This window comes from Notothenia rossii (genome assembly GCF_949606895.1).
Source record: "Notothenia rossii genome assembly, chromosome: 6".
Taxonomy (NCBI): Eukaryota; Metazoa; Chordata; class Actinopteri; order Perciformes; family Nototheniidae; genus Notothenia; species Notothenia rossii.
Window position 1 is genome coordinate 73,862,227 of NC_136909.1, and position 18,052 is coordinate 73,880,278.

Genomic DNA, 18,052 nt, shown 5'->3' on the forward strand with positions numbered 1-18,052 from the left:
AACAGGATTAAATAATCTGCATACAGCAGGAATTTGATCCCTGTTTTGTGAAGTGTGAGCCCAGGATCTGTTGACTGTTCTAAGATACTGGCCAGTTCGTTAATATAGATGTTGAACAGGGCCGGTGATAAACAGCATCCTTGTCTTTGTACCCGTTCTTGAGAAATGAAGGTTGTTCTTTTGTGTCCAATCTTGATGCTGCACATGTTGTTTGTGTACATAGATTTTATTAGGTCAAATGTTTTAACCCCTATACCGCTTTGAAGTAGTTTGTTGAATAGATAGACCAACATGCCAAATCGAGTCAAATGCTTTTTGGAAATCAATGAAACAGGCAAATATTTTGCTTTTATTTTGATTAACGTATTTGTCAACTAGGGTGTGTAAATGTGGTCTGATGTGCGGTGATTTGGTAAGAATCCAATTTGGCATTTGCTCAGGACATTGTGTTTTGTAAGGAAGTCTATAAACAGGGAATTTATAATACTACAAAAGACCTTCCCCAGGTTACTGTTCACACAAATGCCTCTGTAATTATTAGGGTCAGATTTATCGCCGTTTTAAAAAATGGGTGTTATGAGTCCACGATTCCAGCTGTCAGGAAAGTAACCTACAATCAGGATCAAATTGAATAGTTTGAGTATAGCCAATCTGATCTTTTTACTGGTGTGTTTTAGCATCTCGTTCAATATGCCGTCAAGCCCACTTGCTTTTTTTGGTTTTAGGTTAATACATTTTTTTCCAGTTCTTGTTCAGTAATTAGAAAGTCCAAAGGGTTCTGGGAGTCCTTGATGACCAATTCTCCAACGCAGAGACACATGCATGACAATTTGGCAGACTCACTCACATCTGAGGTGCCCACTTTGTCCAGACAGAGCACAGAGGCTCCGTTGTCCCACCCCCCAAGGACACAGTGGCGGACTGTGCATTAGTAATAAGCTCAAACACAATGACAGGTTTCACAGACATAGAGCCAAAGCTTTGAGTCAACAGATGATACATTCCCCGTTTAATAAGTGAGCCTATAGCTCCCTCCCAACATAATGCACTCTGAGCGAGTTGCTCATTTGGTTCAGCTACATGATGTGATACAGGCAAAGTCACCATTGCAGGCCATTCATAACCTGAAATAGTAACCATTGTTGTACCAGAATAATATTTAATACAGTCTCGATTGAATCTGAAATAGTTTTCAATATGACTAACAACAAATCTAATTTGTTATGTCATTTAAACTGTCATTTAAAATAGCATAGGCCTACTGTTTTAGGTTATATTCCATTATTTGGCAGTGCCAGGCAACTGTTCAGATACAGGAAATAGAGACTCCTTTTTACACTTAGTTTTTTTGGAGGACTTAAAGAAACAAGATAGCATGAAACGTTGGTTGGATAAGAAGAAGTTTAGATGTGTATTGTGTTCATTTTTGGCAGTCATGCTAGCTTTCCCCCCCAGACCTTTTGCTAAGCTAAGCTAACTGGCAGGCTGGAAGCACTAGAGGGCAGTCAAAGTAGCTGCTTCAGGCCGATATAAAGCAAAACTAGCATTTCATGAGTCATTTGATGTGTTTCTGATTTATATGAGTACTTCACTCTCTTTTTGTTATATGTTGGTCTCTTTGACATCTTCAGAAAAGTAAATTGCTCATTAGTGGCTAAATGTTCCAGCTAATGCTAATTGTAATTGGTAGCTAAACTTTTAGATGGTAAATTGCTAAATTTGAGCTTTTTTGTGTGGGTTAAAATGCAGCTGGAGATTGGGTTGATAAGAGTGGGATAGAGTTTTAAATGTAGTGTACAACAAAGACTACTTTAATTAAAATGTTGGTAACTGCAGGATGCTGAAAGCAGCACCTTTACAGTTTTGTCACGAGTACGCCATGCTAATTAATATAAAAATACTGATTAGGGGAGTGTTCAATATTACTTTATATCCTCCATCACCCTCCTCCTTATCATAAGCTACATCTTGCACACCTCGGTGGGCCCGCCTGCGCCTCCTATGCTTTACCCATTATTTCCCTTGGATTTTTTTCTTCAGTCCACGCGGAAGTCGGTGACGCACCACTACACTCAGCTGCTCAGCGGGGGTCAACGCAATAAACAAAACGTCGTCATTCGGAGCCAAACACAGCGGTGAGTGTCTTATTTTATCTGTTAGTTGGAATAGGAACATTTTTGTCCAATGCAGCTATGCGTCCGTCAACACTGAGGCTCCTCTGTGTCCGCTGCGCCTCTCGCTTATTAAATCCGACCGGAGGTGACTGACGGTCTGTCGGTCGGGCGGATTGACGGACGAGCGTCTGGACTGTGCTGGGATTTGAATGCGTGAGAATTTGCTTTTTTTATTGGCAACTGTGAAAGCCGAGAGTTGGTTCCTAGTGACTGTCAACGTAACCTGTTTGTGATAAAGGTATGCAAATGGAGTTTAATGTCAGCGACTGGTGCACTCTGCAGCAAAAATCTGCAACGCGGTTTAATTGTGTCAACCCTGCTGCTCTTTATTTCCTCGGGTTTGTCCATTCAGCATGTGTTTGTGATTGTGAATCAAGAGAAGACGTAATGTGTCCGAGCAAGCCTTTGTTAGTCTTCCCCAAGCCTTTGCGACGCTCAGTTTGGCGTGCCTTAAGATGGGACACGAGTTCATTAAAAATATAAATGATTGCATTCATACACGATTAAGCAATATTGTAACATAGCATTTGTTCCCAACATTGCTATCTTAAATGCTGTAAACTTGAATTCTCTAGCCTGTAAAATGGGGGTGACCATGCCATAGCTGTGGGTTTGTCTCTTTTGAGTTTACCACCCTGGATCAATATGTATTGCCAATACATATTGAAGCATTAACATCCCAATACAGTATTGGGATGTTAATGCTGAATTAACATGGTGGCCCACAGCAGTTTCCTTTTCTCAAAGATCATTTGCTGTAGACTTGAGGTCTGAGGCACACTGCTGTCCGGATGTTGCCTTTATTATGAACCATAATAACATCAAGCTGATGGCCATAGCTGCATTGCTTCCACAGGCTGCTGCTGCTGAAAAATATAAACAGTCATTCTAGTTTTATATAATCAGCTTGACATCAATAAGACAACAATTCCACACTCAGATTAAACTCTAAAATGTTGTTTTGCCTGATGAATGTGAGGTTAGTGTACTGCCCTCAGTGAATTGTTACAGTGGCTCTCAGATTACACTCAGTCTTCTCATTGGCTGCAGGATCAGCTTTCCTCCTTTTCTTCCACTTTACACTCCAGTCCTGCTGTGTGCCATGATGCCTGCAGTATAGTCTGTGAGTGTGTATTGAAATTGCAGCTTGTTTAAACCTTTTTAAAGCAAATCATACACACTTGTATAGCTTTCTGTGCTTGCTACAACTATGTGGTGGCCTGCTGTGTTGTTTACTTTTTCAGTGGGAGGGCAAACCTTTCACTCAGCTTCATTCCAAGGTAACAAGAGTTGGCGTCATGTCAAATACAGCCTTTTAAGGCACCATTTTTATCATGATGCATCCCTGCAGCCTGTGGTGTTCAGCTACTGTCAGTGTTAGAAGAACAACCAGCTGTGGGTGTTACATCACTGTAGCCTTTGGTTATGTCTATGGTAGTGTTGTGAAAAACTAAGGGCTTGTTGCGATAAGAAGCCTCATTGTCCCGTGGAGTGTGCGTGCATGCATAAACTTACAGATAACACAATGCATATTGTCTCTGTTGAGCTGCTGTGTAACTAATCCGGCCTCCTCCTCACATGGGATTACTGCATATGGAATGGTTTCATTTCCACACAAACACTTGAAGTTTCTGAAACTGTTGAGTGTTCAAACGATAGCGACGGACGCCGGTGGCCTTTTTGTAGGCATGCAGTGATTTAGAATGGGAGTTCTTATCTTGGTTCGTTTCATACTTGAGTTGAACAAAGATATGTCTTGACTTTGAAAAAAAGCAACTGGGGACACTTTTCATCTTCATGAGCAGTAAAAAAATGCAAAGCCAAATGAAAAGTCAGCCTTTTTTATTAATGAGCGGCTGAACTTGTCAAAGTTGTCATTGAGTGCAGTTATTTTGTGTTTTTTGTTGAATTATAGCATTGATATCACATTTTAGTGAGGAAAAAACGCCTTTAATAACCATACCGAGTGACTTGTGAATTTGCTGTATTCACGTCATCTTTTTCTCACAGTTGGGAACACTTCCTTGCCAAGGAGGTTATGGTTTCGCTTCAGTTGGTTTATTTGCCTGCCTGTCAGCCGGATTATGGATAAACTGCTGGCCCAAATGTAATGAATCTTGGTGAACGGTTGTAGCATGGGCCAAGGAGGAACCCTTTACATTTAGGAGTGGATCGTAATCACAGGCGGATACACCATTTATTTCTCACTTTCGCTAATACTGCGTGATGGGTTCATGGCCTTGCTGAAGGTCTCTTATTTCTGTGTGCCCTTCTAGTCTGCAGTATAAAGTCATTTCCTACGACGGCATCTTACATTTCCAACTGTCCTCTCCTCTCCCTCTGGTTTCCTCTTCCTGGCATGGTCTTCCCATCATGACCAGCTGACTTGGTGCGCTCTGACAGTGCAGGATCATGCAGGTATCGGGAAGCGTTCTGCCTTGATGAGAAATCTCACCTACTCCCGACCTGCCAGAGCTGTCAACAGACTCTAAAGTTGCCTGTCGCCCTGTCAGGACCGACTGCAGGGAAAAATGAGGAAGTAAAACCATGATTATGATTCCAAACTGGAGAAAGAGGGAGGTTGAGACTGCAGCTGTTAAGCTGCTAACACTGGGAGCCTGCAGTCTTAATGGACTGGGCCATTGTGTGCTTGCAAATTAACTCATGCTTTGTGTCTTCAGAGATAGGTTCTGAATAAAGTAATTGGAGGGTGGAAAGAATGCAATCAAAAGTATCTGAAGTCTTTGATAGATTTCTGCCAATTAAATGCCATAATTGTTTGACACAATTGGCTGTGATGGTGAAATGTGCCGCCCACAGTATTTTACATTTTGGAAGAGCCGATGTGTTTGACAGGCCATTTTGTGATATTCTATAGAGGTTTCAATCAAATTCAATTTAACAATGGCCAAAACACATTTCAACTTGCAGAAGAGTTTCAGAAAGAAGTTTCTGAAAATAAGTTTTTTAAATTTTTTATTCTGGTTCACCTTATTCACATCTTTATTTAGTTTGTCCTAAACGCCTGTCCTTATTAATCACATACAACATGTTTCAAACGACAAAGAGCTGAAAATAAAAATTTTAATTGTGTTGTCGACTCATTTTTCAAGCCTAACCTAGTTTAGCTAAAGCTTACGGTAATGAAACTCATAAACATTTCTGTTATTTCGGCTAATATGTCAGTGCAACTAATTATGGTCAACTAATGCCAGACACCAGTGACGAAAATGGCCTTCTCAGTTTCCCAAAGTTAATGTTTACAAATGTGTTGTTTTTACCAACCAAAACCCAAAGATATTAAAGGTCGGCGATACAGCGGGACAGCGCAAAACTCATCCTTCTTTACTCTTAATATTGTTTTCCATTATTAATGTCAACCTGTTTTTAAAATGGCACCTGCAGAGGACGTTCTCTGACTCACACTGATTCTCTACGTCACCTACTTACCCTCGTCCCCCCGCTGTGGGGCTTAATCTGTAACATAATATTGATTTACATTCTGCAAAGAGACAGGAAATGGATCCAGCCAACAAAAAAACCCAATCTTCATACATATCCTGTTCCCTTTTACTGTGTAAATGATCCAGGATGTGGGTTTTCCTGGACTCTAGTGACTTTAAGGAAGTTGTGATATTGTCATTTATTACCTCCAGTTTAGCAAGCTTTACTTTTTGAATAAAAATAATAAAAGTATATGAACAAAATCACCATATGGCAGTTGCAATTGTTCCAGAGTATGGTACCATTGTTTCCATTGCCTCGTAGACTCTGTGCTGTTGTCCCATACCGCTTCTGTTATCTGATCCTTCTCCGGTATAATCATATGAACACGTCCCCTGCTAGTCGTGTTGTATCAGCGTCTGGCTGGCCTGTAATATAATAGCATAATAAAGGTATGATAATGTGTCATTCCTCTTTGCCTCCTGTGCGCTAACTCAATCCTCTCCTGCCCTGCTGCTGTGCCCCACTGTGGCTGCTCTTCGTCTTTAGGAATAGAGTATTGATCCAATCTAATGGCTTCCTCCTATGGGTGATGTCATACACCCCCCATGACTCAAACCTCACTGGAGTAAGGCTAATGGCAGGAGTTAGAAGCTGTGCTTATTGGACAACAGAGCAGTGTTTATATTGAAATGTCTTGCACACCTTAAGTAGCCTCCCTCCCTCAGACTTACGTGTGTTGGGCGAGTGCAATAAAATGATGATGTGTGGGATGAAGAGGGGGAGGCGTGGCTCGACAGGGGCGATACATCAGCAGAGCATAAATGCTGGCTCAGCTGAATGGACCCTCGGATGGCACTGCTGCTGGTAGCGGGTTATGGTTGATGATGTCATTAGGGTTTACAGAGTCTCCAAGGTCTCTGTCTGCTCGTAGCAACGGATCAAGATGAGTGTGTGTGGAAGGAGACACAATAGCACTGTTCTGCGTGTGTAGCCAGACACAACATAGGCTGATGCAATGACAATGACTTAATCTGGAGATTGCAGCCTGTTTGTGGTTTTGTGTTTGTATCAACAATCTTCAGAATGATCCTGGTTACCTGCTGCTCTGCTAAACTTGTAGCTGCATTTGGGATTGTCTCTCTTTTTAAGGATGGATTACCAATCTCAGAAAAACAAATGTTGTACAGGCGTACGTTTCACGAACAGGTTTAGTGCATTTTGGCATCAATTCTTCAAGCCTCTGGTAAAATCTTCTAAAAAGTATTCAGTCATCTGATGTTTTGGTGACGGTCTTTCCAAACACTTGCAAGGAAGTTGCATTGCTTAATGAATATGTTTTGTTGTGAAAATGTGTAGGGAATGGTTGGTAGGTTGATATCTATAGACAGTAAAGAGCATAGCATATAGTTAAGAATTATAATTTTCCTGCCCATTAAAACATTTGTCTTTGTCTTTTTTTTTGGATCCCCATTAGCACTAGCATGAGCATTGGCTAATCTTCCTGGGGTCCTACACACACACAAAACATACATCAACATATAAAACAAAACTTAAACAAAACAGCTCACAATTTCATACAATTTACAGTGCTATATGAAATGAAAAGTAAAATGGTCATCCAATTTTCACCATCATAAGGCCGGACCTCTTTGTACGGAAGACTGCATTCATTATGTTTCTCCTCGAGTTTCTTCAAGTATTTCCGTTGATTTGTCACCTGTCTGATCCTGGTTGGAGGACTGACTGCAGGCTTGAAACTTTACTACTTAATCAGCAGTGTTGACGGCGGCGTCTTAAACAGGAGTGACTGATAGCAGAGCGATACGACAGTGTGGAAATAGGTGAGAAGAAAAGAGCCTCTGCGCTCTCATTTATATGGATGCATTGTAAGAGTTTGTCTTTCAAAGTGCAATATGAAAACAATATATTTGGATGTGCTGAAGCCTCATTTATTTATTCAGACTGTTTGCATGGCAGGAAATTAAGCGATGTTTCATGTTTTGAAAGCTGTGATGAGGAATCATCAATATTTCCATGCCGAACATTGCAGTTTTTCATAAGAGCAAAGCTCATTCAAACTCCAGTCCAGTTTGTAGTCTTTTAAACTGACATACCGCACTGAATGCTGCTTTCCAAGTCTATCAATATCTCTACATCAGATCATATTTTATTAGATTTCTGAAAGCCCGTCGGCCATACATTTAAGTAAAAAATGTACTCGCTGAAATGATTTGATGGCTAATCCATCTTTCAAAATAAGCCTCCAGAAATCAATGTTCTTCAAAGCTGCAACTTCATTGATTCACGCACAGTTTTTAAAAGTGTTAATTTCTTCTAGTGTGTTTATGTGGTAGTGATAGCCCGACAAATACCATGTACACGTTAACTATCACAACTTGATTTGTACAAATAAAATTCAACATCAAATGGCCCGAGTAAAGATTATACTCTGATTTAGTGAAGTTTTTGTTCAGTTGGATTTCTTTTCTCAATCAAGCAGGTTTCTATCAGTGCACGCTGAGTTTCAGAGACTAATTGCGGTTTTTGGGCAAAGAAAGTTTTGCATGCATAATGATATGCTTAATGACAATCTGTGACCTTTTCCTGTAAATGCTGCTCATATTATGCTTTAACGAGCCATCCTGTAGGCTTCTGGTGAAAGCTTAAATTGGCCTCTAAACACACAGCATTGGCAGCAGCGTTGGTTGGAACTGGAGGAGAAGCTGTGTGATTGGCTGAGCAGCCACTGTGGCTGGCCCGACAATTAAAGTAGTTTACATGACATTTTATTTTAAATACCGATTGTCATGCAATTTTTGGGAAGTGCCGTGGAACCTCTGGAACATTTGCTGGGTTTTTCCTTTGGAACATTATCCACTCACCATTTTATATAATTTCCCCAAATCGCTTGTAAACAGAATGGATATAATCAACTTCTCTTGATGTGGGTTTCAAACCAACGACAAGTTCCAAAAGCCGAGTCCCTGCTGTCATTTCATAATAAATATGGAATTAGTTTTGAATGACTCTTCTATTGTTCCCTATTGATTTCTCTACAGGTGGTGTTTGCATTTGCTGTTTTACGACTTTAACCTAATACCATAAAGTCAAAGACAGTCACCTGATACAGCTGTTCAAAATACTGTACCTCAGAATACTGCATAATTCTTCGAAACGGCACATTATTCAATCATTTGTAAGCCTATTGTTTGTGATTTAAATCATTATTTAATTATGTTATTGCTTGTACTAACAGTTGTGTACAAACAATGTGATGCATTTGGTTTGAATTAGTTTTCCAAGCAACAATCAGACCAATATGTATTCAGTTGAATGAACGTGCGTTGCTCTGTGTGTACAGCTGTTGAAGTTGGTGTGAGTATTGGTGTTGAAAGATAAAAAGCATTCAGGTGAACAGTTGTAATGACGAGTTAGTCTACATCCTGGAGCATAATGTGTGCCGTCCAGAGGGAGATTAGCTTCTCTGTCAGGTCTCAGGTTCTGAGGCGGTCATGACACTTTGATGCTCTATATATGTGACATATTTATGAGTTGAAATGAGTGATTATGGCTGTGAAAACACCACCCTTTTCTAGCCTCTTTGCTTGAAGACGTTTGCGCTGAACATGTCATACAGCCACCCAAAGTGGCACCAAAACATTTTGTTTGCATGAGCAACTTGTAACCTGTGCATGGCTTGGCAATATTATGATATATATACACAAAAATATATACAATGTTTATCATATCCATTTTCTATTACTGATGGCCTGGTTTATAGTTATACATGTTTTCTCTTTAATTTCACACATATATAATTTTCTCAACTCACTCACAAGTCAGTATATTTTATTTGGCCAATAATTAATATACAAAGGCGTTTCAAAAAGAGGCTTTAATGTGTTCAATATTGACTTTTTATTTATTGAAAAACTAGATATGAAATGACTTATATTAGAAGATTTTGGCCACAACTCCCAGCCCTATCAGTGCCACATTGCTTAGTTTTGTATGAGCTACATCATCCACTGCAGGTTATTTTGGAGCCCTGTAGGTTTTGATTATCCCCATTACAAAGACGAGGGGTGCTTTATCAGAGCACCCCTGACATCTTCATCTGTTCCATTACCTTGGATTTGGCTGCTGTGTGGAGAAGTGGGAGGGTGAGGGTCTAAATCAAGACATGTCCTGACGTGTCAAAGGTTGTGAGAGGGATAACCCACTCTTCACATGGGACCCATGTCTCATCTCCTCAAACATCGATGTGTGATCTCCAGAGACACTAAAAATGTCCTGCAGCACCCATAAATAAATGCAACCTAGCCCATAGGTTTGAAGATGTTATGGAAGTCGAGCCAAAACAATTAGATTTAAAGGAGTGAGCGGTCAACAGAATATTAATGGACAATTTTTGTTTAGTAATCATTTCATCTTTTGACACATTTCCATTATACAAGCAGAACATTCTCCTGTTCAACTTCTCAAATGTAAAGCCTTGCCTCTAAGCCAGCATTTAACTATTGACGCTTCATAGACAAATGATTAATCACTTCATCAGGAAAAGTGCAGATCAGCAGATAAATAAATGATTAGTTGCAGCTCGAAATGAAAGTGAACCGCTTTTTGTAGTTTGGTGTGGTACATTAATTAAAAAAGTAGTAACAATTTCCCACTTACTCATGACAATCCACAGACCTTGTTTCTTTAAGGGCACATTTTCATTTTATGAGATAGAAAAGCAAAGAGTTGACAGGAAATGAAGGGAGAGAAAGGGGGAATAACATGAAACAATTTCCTCAACTGGGCTTGAAGCAGTTCCTGCTATTACTCGGTCGGCTTTAAAAAATACAAACGTAAACCATAAGGACCTCCTGAAACTGCTTTTAATGAATAAATAGTCCTTATAAAATGTGGAAGATCAAAGTCAATATGTGTGACCCTTCATGATTAAGACGGATTCTCTTCCAGCTGTTTTCAAATTACATTTTAGTGTCAATACGTGTGGGTGAATTCCTCATTACTCCTCAACTAAGAAATGTACAAGTGTAATCCTCCCTTGAGTCATAGATAAGAATGAATCATCTCATATAACCTCAGGTATCAGGAAATGAAACCCTTTGTCAATACAGTCGCTGTGAGGTAAGCAGTGTGACTGGTCTGGGAAATGTTTAAATATTTGGAGCTTTAAATTGCTTCTTTGGCCCCATTGGAATATTAAATATACAGTAAGAATCAATAATACAAAATCCTCTCTTTCTCTGGGTTTCAGAATAGCCGATTTTAGAACAATAGGGTGGATTTCAAATATCGTAAAAGTGTTTTCCTGGTTATTTCGAAATAAGAAATTCAACTGCACAAGAAAAAATAACAATTTAGGCAGCATGATTTGAACGGGACTACAGCTGTACACACAGAGCAACTCGCCTCATCCAACTGAATAAATATTTGCCACACAAACTAATTTGATGCTTGCAAACATATTCAAACTTATTGCGTTACATAATGTTTACAAAACCAATTTGTACAAGCAATAACGAGATCAATTAATGATTGTAATTACTATTAATAGCAACAATACATTTATTGAATTATCAAATAATTGGCTGTATTTTCAGGCCCAGCAGAGGTGGAATAATGTGTGTTGCTGTAGCAGGGGTCTGTCTCTGACTTGGGTGTTTAATGAAATGTACTTCTAGAAATGACTGCAATGCTGTCAAAAAGCTGCTCTATTACACTGAATAAAAGACATGATTGTACTGTTTGGGAATGAACCAGAGGCCATGATGTTCTGGCTGGTGGACTGTTGTTCATCAGTGATAAGAGCAATGCATAATGGCTTCTGTGCTGTAAAATAAATTACCTTTGCTCTTGCATTAGCATTAAACTAACCACATTTCACACTCAGGCTAAAACAGAACACTTTTCATTGTAGAGGTGCACCAATAGGGCTGCCAGTACTTAACCATTTTGATAATTAATGCATTATTTCAGTCCTTTTCCTGTACTGTTTTTCATCAATATATTATGGGTCTCAGATATATTTCCTCACATGTTACTTGTTGGATGCTGTTATCCAAAGCAATTTAAATACTCACACTGTGGGCAATCCCCACAGGAGCAATTTGGGGTGAAGTGTCTTGCCCAGGGACACAACGACATGCTGACTGTAGTGGGGTTTGAACCTGTGACCCCCTGATCTGATCACCAACGCTCAACCCACTGTACCACACGCCTCCCTATATATACAGGACTGTCTCAGAAAATTAGAATATTGTGATAAAGTTCTTTATTTTCTGTAATGCAATTAAAAAAAAAAAAAAAAAAATGTCATACATTCTGGATTCATTACAAATCAACTGAAATATTGCAAGCCTTTTATTATTTTAATATTGCTGATTATGGCATACAGCTTAAGAAAACTCAAATATCCTATCTCTAAATATTAGAATATCATGAAAAAGTATACTAGTAGGGTGTTCAACGAATCACTTGAATCGTCTAATTAACTCGAAACACCTGCAAGGGTTTCCTGAGCCTTGAAAAACACTCAGCTTGGTTCAGTAAACTAAATCACAAGTATGGGGAAGACTGCTGATCTGACTGCTGTCCAGAGGACCGTCATTGACACCCTCCATCAGGAGGGTAAGACACAAAAAGAAATTTCTCAAAGAGCAAGCTGTTCACAGAGTGCAGTTTCAAAGCACATCCACAAAAAGTCTGTTGGAAGGGGGAAATGTGGCAGGAAACGCTGCACAACCAAGAGAGATGACCGCAGCCTTAACAGCATTGTGAAGAAGAGTCGCTTCCAGAATTTGGGGGAGCTTCAAAGACAGTGGACTGAAGCTGGAGTCCAGGTATCAAAAGTCACTGTTCACAGACGTGTCCGGGAAATGGGCTACAATAGCCGTATTCCCATGGTCAAGCCACTTCTGAACTCAAGACAACGGAAGAGGCGTCTGACTTGGGCTAAGGAAAAGAAGCACTGGACAGTTGCACAGTGGTCCAAAGTCCTCTTTTCAGACGAAAGCAAGTTTTGTATTTCATTTGGAAGTCAAGGCGCCAGAGTCTGGAGAAAGGCTGGAGAGGAGCAAAATCCAAGTTGCTTGAAATCCAGTGTGAAGTTCCCACAGTCAGCGATGGTTTGGGGAGCCATGTCAGCTGCTGGTGTTGGTCCACTGTGTTTCATCAAGCCCAGAGTAAATGCAGCTGTGTACCAAGAGATTTTAGAGCACTACATGCTTCCGTCTGCTGAAAAGCTCTATGGAGATGAGGAATTCATTTTCCAGCATGATCTGGCACCTGCCCACAGTGCCAAAACCACCAGTAACTGGTGTACTGACCATGGCATTACTGTCCTCGATTGGCCTGCAAATTCCCCTGACCTGAACCCCATAGAGAATATGTGGGGTATTGTGAAGAAGAAGCTGAAAGACACCAGACCCAACAATGCTAATGAGCTAAAGGCCGCTATTGAAGCATCCTGGGCATCCATAACACCTCAGCAATGCCACAGGCTGATTGCCTCCATGCCACGCCGCATTGATGCAGTAATCCGTGCAAAAGGATTCCCAACCAAGTACTGAGTGCATTAATGGACATTTTCAAATGTTTGATTGTGTTTTGCTGTTATAAATCTTTTTTTTTTACTTGGTCTGAGGAACTATTCTAATTTTTCGAGATAGGATTTTTTAGTTTTCTTAAGCTGTATGCCATAATCAGCAATATTAAAATAATAAAAGGCTTGCAATATTTCAGTTGATTTGTAATGAATCCAGAATGTATGACATTTTTGTTTTTTTAATTGCATTACAGAAAATAAAGAACTTTATCACAATATTCTAATTTTCTGAGACAGTCCTGTATGTGTGTATATGTATATATATATATATATATATATATATATATATATATATATATATATATATATATATATATATACATACATACATACATACATACACACACACACACACACACACACACACTGAACAAAAATATAAATGCAACACTTTTGTTTTTACTCCCATTTTTCATGAGATGAACTCAAAGATCTAAAACATTTTCTATTTACACAAAATAACCATTTCTCTCAAATATTGTTCACAAATCTGAAATAATCTGTGATAGTTAGCACTTCTCCTTTGTCGAGAAAATCCATCCCACCTCATAGGTCTGGTATATCAAGATGCTGATTAGACAGCATGATTATTGCACAGGTGTGCCTTAGGCTGGCCACAATAAAAGGCCACTCTGAAACGTGCAGTTTTGCTTTATTGGGGGGGTCTGGGGGGGGTCCGAAAACCAATCAGTATCTGGTATATATATATATATACACATACACGAAACATGTCTCTGAAGTGTTTGACTCCAAATACCAAACAGATCATTGTAGCATCCCATAATCCCCTCTGTTTCAGCCCTGTTTCAGAAGTGCTGATTCTGTCTGTTACTTTATAGATGAGAATAAGGAGCCACTCCCCACGCCCCTCTGAGAGATATTTGGTTAAAAAAAACATAATGGTGCTCTAGGAGGAGATTCAGGTGATAAGGTGGGCGGCAGTTACCTTGGTTGGTGATTGGCTAATGGTTACACAAGCCAAAAAAACATTATGACATTCATAAAGTGGCCAAAATCTGATCAGCTCATTTTCAGACAGGTTTTTATATAAATGGATCAGGACAAAAAGTGAGAGAATCTTTTTTCCTGAAACTTTCAGAATCTCTTTACACAGAGGGGAGACATGTTTATGTATAAAAGACATAAAAGGTGGATTTTGCATAATAGGTGACCTTTAACACAAAAACGCCAATCATCTTCTAAAATAAAGACCTTGGGCTATAGGACACGGTGATGAGCAACAGTTTTGTAGACCAACGTTATATCGATTCAAAACAGAGCCAGTGCACTGTAAGGGATTTGTCTAACACCCTGTTGACGTTCTCTTGCACTGAAATCCACTACTGTAATCCAGTAGTGTCACAGTTCACCTGCTGTTGAGTCTCTGTTTTGGCAGTGTTTCATTAACATTACCAGCAGGCGTCCTCACAACTTCCCTCTTCAAATTCATCACTACTTGACCCAAATCAAACAGCCACATCAACAGAGAAAGGGCTCTAGAACTCAATGCTATGAATATGTGTCAGAAGTGTAAGCCACTCGCATTTACTGTGCTTACACTTTATTTTCTTGTGCCAGAGACTTGTTATCAGGGTTTCTGCAGATGTGATTTTCCCAACAGCCAGTGTTCATTGACATCCAAAGTTTGCACCTGCTCACTCACCGTTACTCAATCTGGATATCAGCTTTGGCTAAATTCCCAGAATGTAAATTTGAATCTGTGCCAGTGGGTTCGACTTAGCATCTGTACTTGTTAGTATTTTCCTGCTTTATAGTCAGATAAATATCCTCTTAACTAGAGGCATATTGGGATTTTGCATGAAGAAAATAAAATATAAAAAAAAGAGGTTAAAATATTAAAGTGTGACTGCATAAATAACATCTCAGGCTTCCTCTTTACTGCAGTCCACTTCCCCTTCACAGTATCGCATGAAGCAGCAAGATTACAAAAGGTGTGTGTGTGTGTGTGTGTGTGTGTGTGTGTGTGTGTGTGTGTGTGTGTGTGTGTGTGTGTGTGTGTGTGTGTGTGTGTGTGTGTGTGTGTGTGTGTGTGTGTGTGTGTGTGTGTGTGTGTGTGTGTGTGTGTGTGTGTGTGTGTGTGTGTGTCTCTGTGTGTGTGTGTGTGTGTCTCTGTGTGTGTGTGTGTCACAATCTTAGTTCCTCTATTTTTGATGTGTTTGCACTTTTCTCGCCCACTTTATTTCTCCAGATATTTTATTCTGCTCCTCGTGCAAAATCGGTACTCATCCTTCATGTATTCTCTGTTTATCTCTTTTCTTTCTCGTATCTTTCCATCACACTCACGGCATCCTGTCAAATCTCTTATCAACTTCTCTTTAAGCCATCACTTAATATGGCGTATTTAGATTTGTTTTGCCTTGTCATGGCATCTTGTGAGGTTATCAGAGAAGGAATACATTTCCTTGGGACAGAGAAAGATGCTTTTCTCTCCATGAAAAATGGCAGACAGATGGTATATTACTTTTCCTATTTGATTTACAACGTGTCAGATTCCATAGTGTACACACTACATTGCAATCTTCTCTCCGCTATAATTGATCTGTAATAGTTATGTAATTGGGTTCTCTACAATTAAAAACTGAATTAAGTATGAAACGTTTTAGGTTCAGCTTTCAACATTTATAACAAAAGTAAACAAAGGTATGATTAAACAAAACCTACTTTAGACCTGGTACCTTCCCCTCTGAATGAGAAGGTATAATCACTGTAGTTTTTGTTTACAGCAATAAACAATAACCATAGATTCAGTTTGGCCTTTGGGTAAGGTACTTAGGGACTTACGGTTAATTAACTACAGGCTGCAGCTGTTACAATCTGCTGCTCGCCATGTTTCTCATTTCAACTGGTGAAACAGTCAATAGGCGCTTTCACACCGGAGTACTTTTCCCAGTAGTATAGTTCCGATATAGTTCCGAAAATGTGCGTTCACACTTCACACCAAAACAATCCAGAACTAGAACTTAGTTTGAGAACATTTTCACCCCCTTTTCAGTCCCTGCTAGAGAGCAGGTACTTTCATGGGAGAAAAAGGTTCCCATTTCTGATTTCGGCGAATTGCAAACCATGCTCCGTAAAACTCCCAAAAGGTTTTGTGAAGCCGCCATTTTATTTTCCTCGCATTAGCATTATTAGCATTAGCATTAGCCCAGCGCACAAACGAAGAGAGACTGACGGCCCGTCCACACAGCGGCGTGCGTTGACGCTTCACCATTCACTTTGAATGGGGTGACGTCACTTTTCGCCAAACTGCATCGTGGGAAGCGACGTGGAGCGTTGCTGGCGTTGCTCGCTGCAAAAGTTGAGCAATGTTCAACTTTTGACGCCTCGGCAGAAGCGTCAGCCAATCGAATCAGATGCCAGTACAAGCTCTAGCCAATCAAACCGCTGCTTGTGTGTCAGGGGCGGGAGATTCATGTGATTGTTTGTTGGTCGAGTTTCAGACACGCCCGCCGGCCAGCGTCAACGCACGCCGCTGTGTGGACGGGCCGTAACTTATGGCAACACAAAATAAAACATCGGAGATGAGGAGGTGTCGGCGTTTCTGGCGATTCACTCGGAAGGCTTCCCAGCAGCTTCTACTGAAGCCAGTCCCCAACTCCGGGGACTTCCGGAAGTTGCTTGCCTTGCGGCCTGCCAGTAAACCCAAAGCAGAAGAACAAGAAGTGACGTCAGCGGCTTCATTTGCCTAATCCTCCCTCAGGGACTTATTCCGGTGTGAACGCGATCTGCTCTTTAGTTCATCAGAACTCTTTAGTTCTGATGAACTAAGTTCTGATGAACTAAGCACGGCAAAGTACTTGGTGTGAAAGCGCCTATTGCGATTCAATGCAAGGCCTATCTGATGTACATTTTATATTTGTTAAAACAAAGGATGAGGAGAGTTAAAATAGACTTTAACATGCTACAGTAATGGACTTTCACAATATATTTACTCAAATATGTATGTCCCAAGTAAACAACATTTTACTATGCTATTCTAAAGGAACCTTTGAACATTTTGTAAAACACACTGGCCTTTTAGGGCTGCCAACAGTCACGCATTGAGCGTGAGAGTCACGCAATTAACCCATATCTCACGCACTCACGCCACACTTGCCTTTCCTCACGCTAAGTTGTCGTCCAAAATAAATGTATATAAATATACAAATAAAGTGAAGGAACAGCAAATCGAGCGGTCTACGAAGTGAGAAATGAGGTCTTCTGGCTTAATTCAGTAAAGTTGGAATGATATTGGGAGATTCTGATTTCACGGATCAATAACTCATGAACAAAATGTTATTCAGACACAAATGACGTCTCCTAAGTACCGTGGTGTGGTTGACAACAAACTACATCCACATTTTGATCCAAAAAAGCCAATACGCGCCGTTCTCCGAGCTGGACACATCATATTGGTCTCTATTCGCAGCCGGAGAAGAAACGAGTGCTCAGGGACCGTCTGCAAAGTGCAAATCCGAAAAAAGAGAATACAATAATATTCAATCACTATTATAAAGCTTATTACTACCAAACTCACTACACACACATCAATAGTCTCCTGTGTGTCATACTACAGCAAGGAGTTTGGAAGAATATGCTTTTGAATAATTTTGGGGAATATTTATAATTTAAAACTTTACTATTATATACAGTATATTTCTACCAAACTCACTATTTGCATTGTTGTTGTTAGCATCTGGTTAACTAGCTGCGCTAACGGATATTAAAAGCTGTTTGTAAAACAAGGAAAGGGAGAGCTCTGTCCTGTCAGACTGAGAGAACTACAGCTCAGTGAGGTAAGGGACTCTGTTTA

The 18,052-nt window shown here is 40.0% G+C and overlaps 1 protein-coding gene across 4 annotated transcripts in view; it reads left to right on the forward strand.

The window, feature by feature from the left end:
• The first annotated feature begins 1,976 nt into the window (after positions 1-1,976).
• The window catches only part of LOC307043491 (E3 ubiquitin-protein ligase MARCHF8-like), an 82,974-nt gene continuing 66,898 nt past the window's right edge, over positions 1,977-18,052 (forward strand). For 2 of the 4 annotated variants that reach the window (XM_079687971.1, XM_079687974.1), the window contains exon 1: positions 1,977-2,135. The gene's annotated coding sequence lies outside the window, so the exon portion shown is untranslated. The other 2 variants (XM_079687973.1, XM_079687972.1) reach the window with 2 other exon arrangements.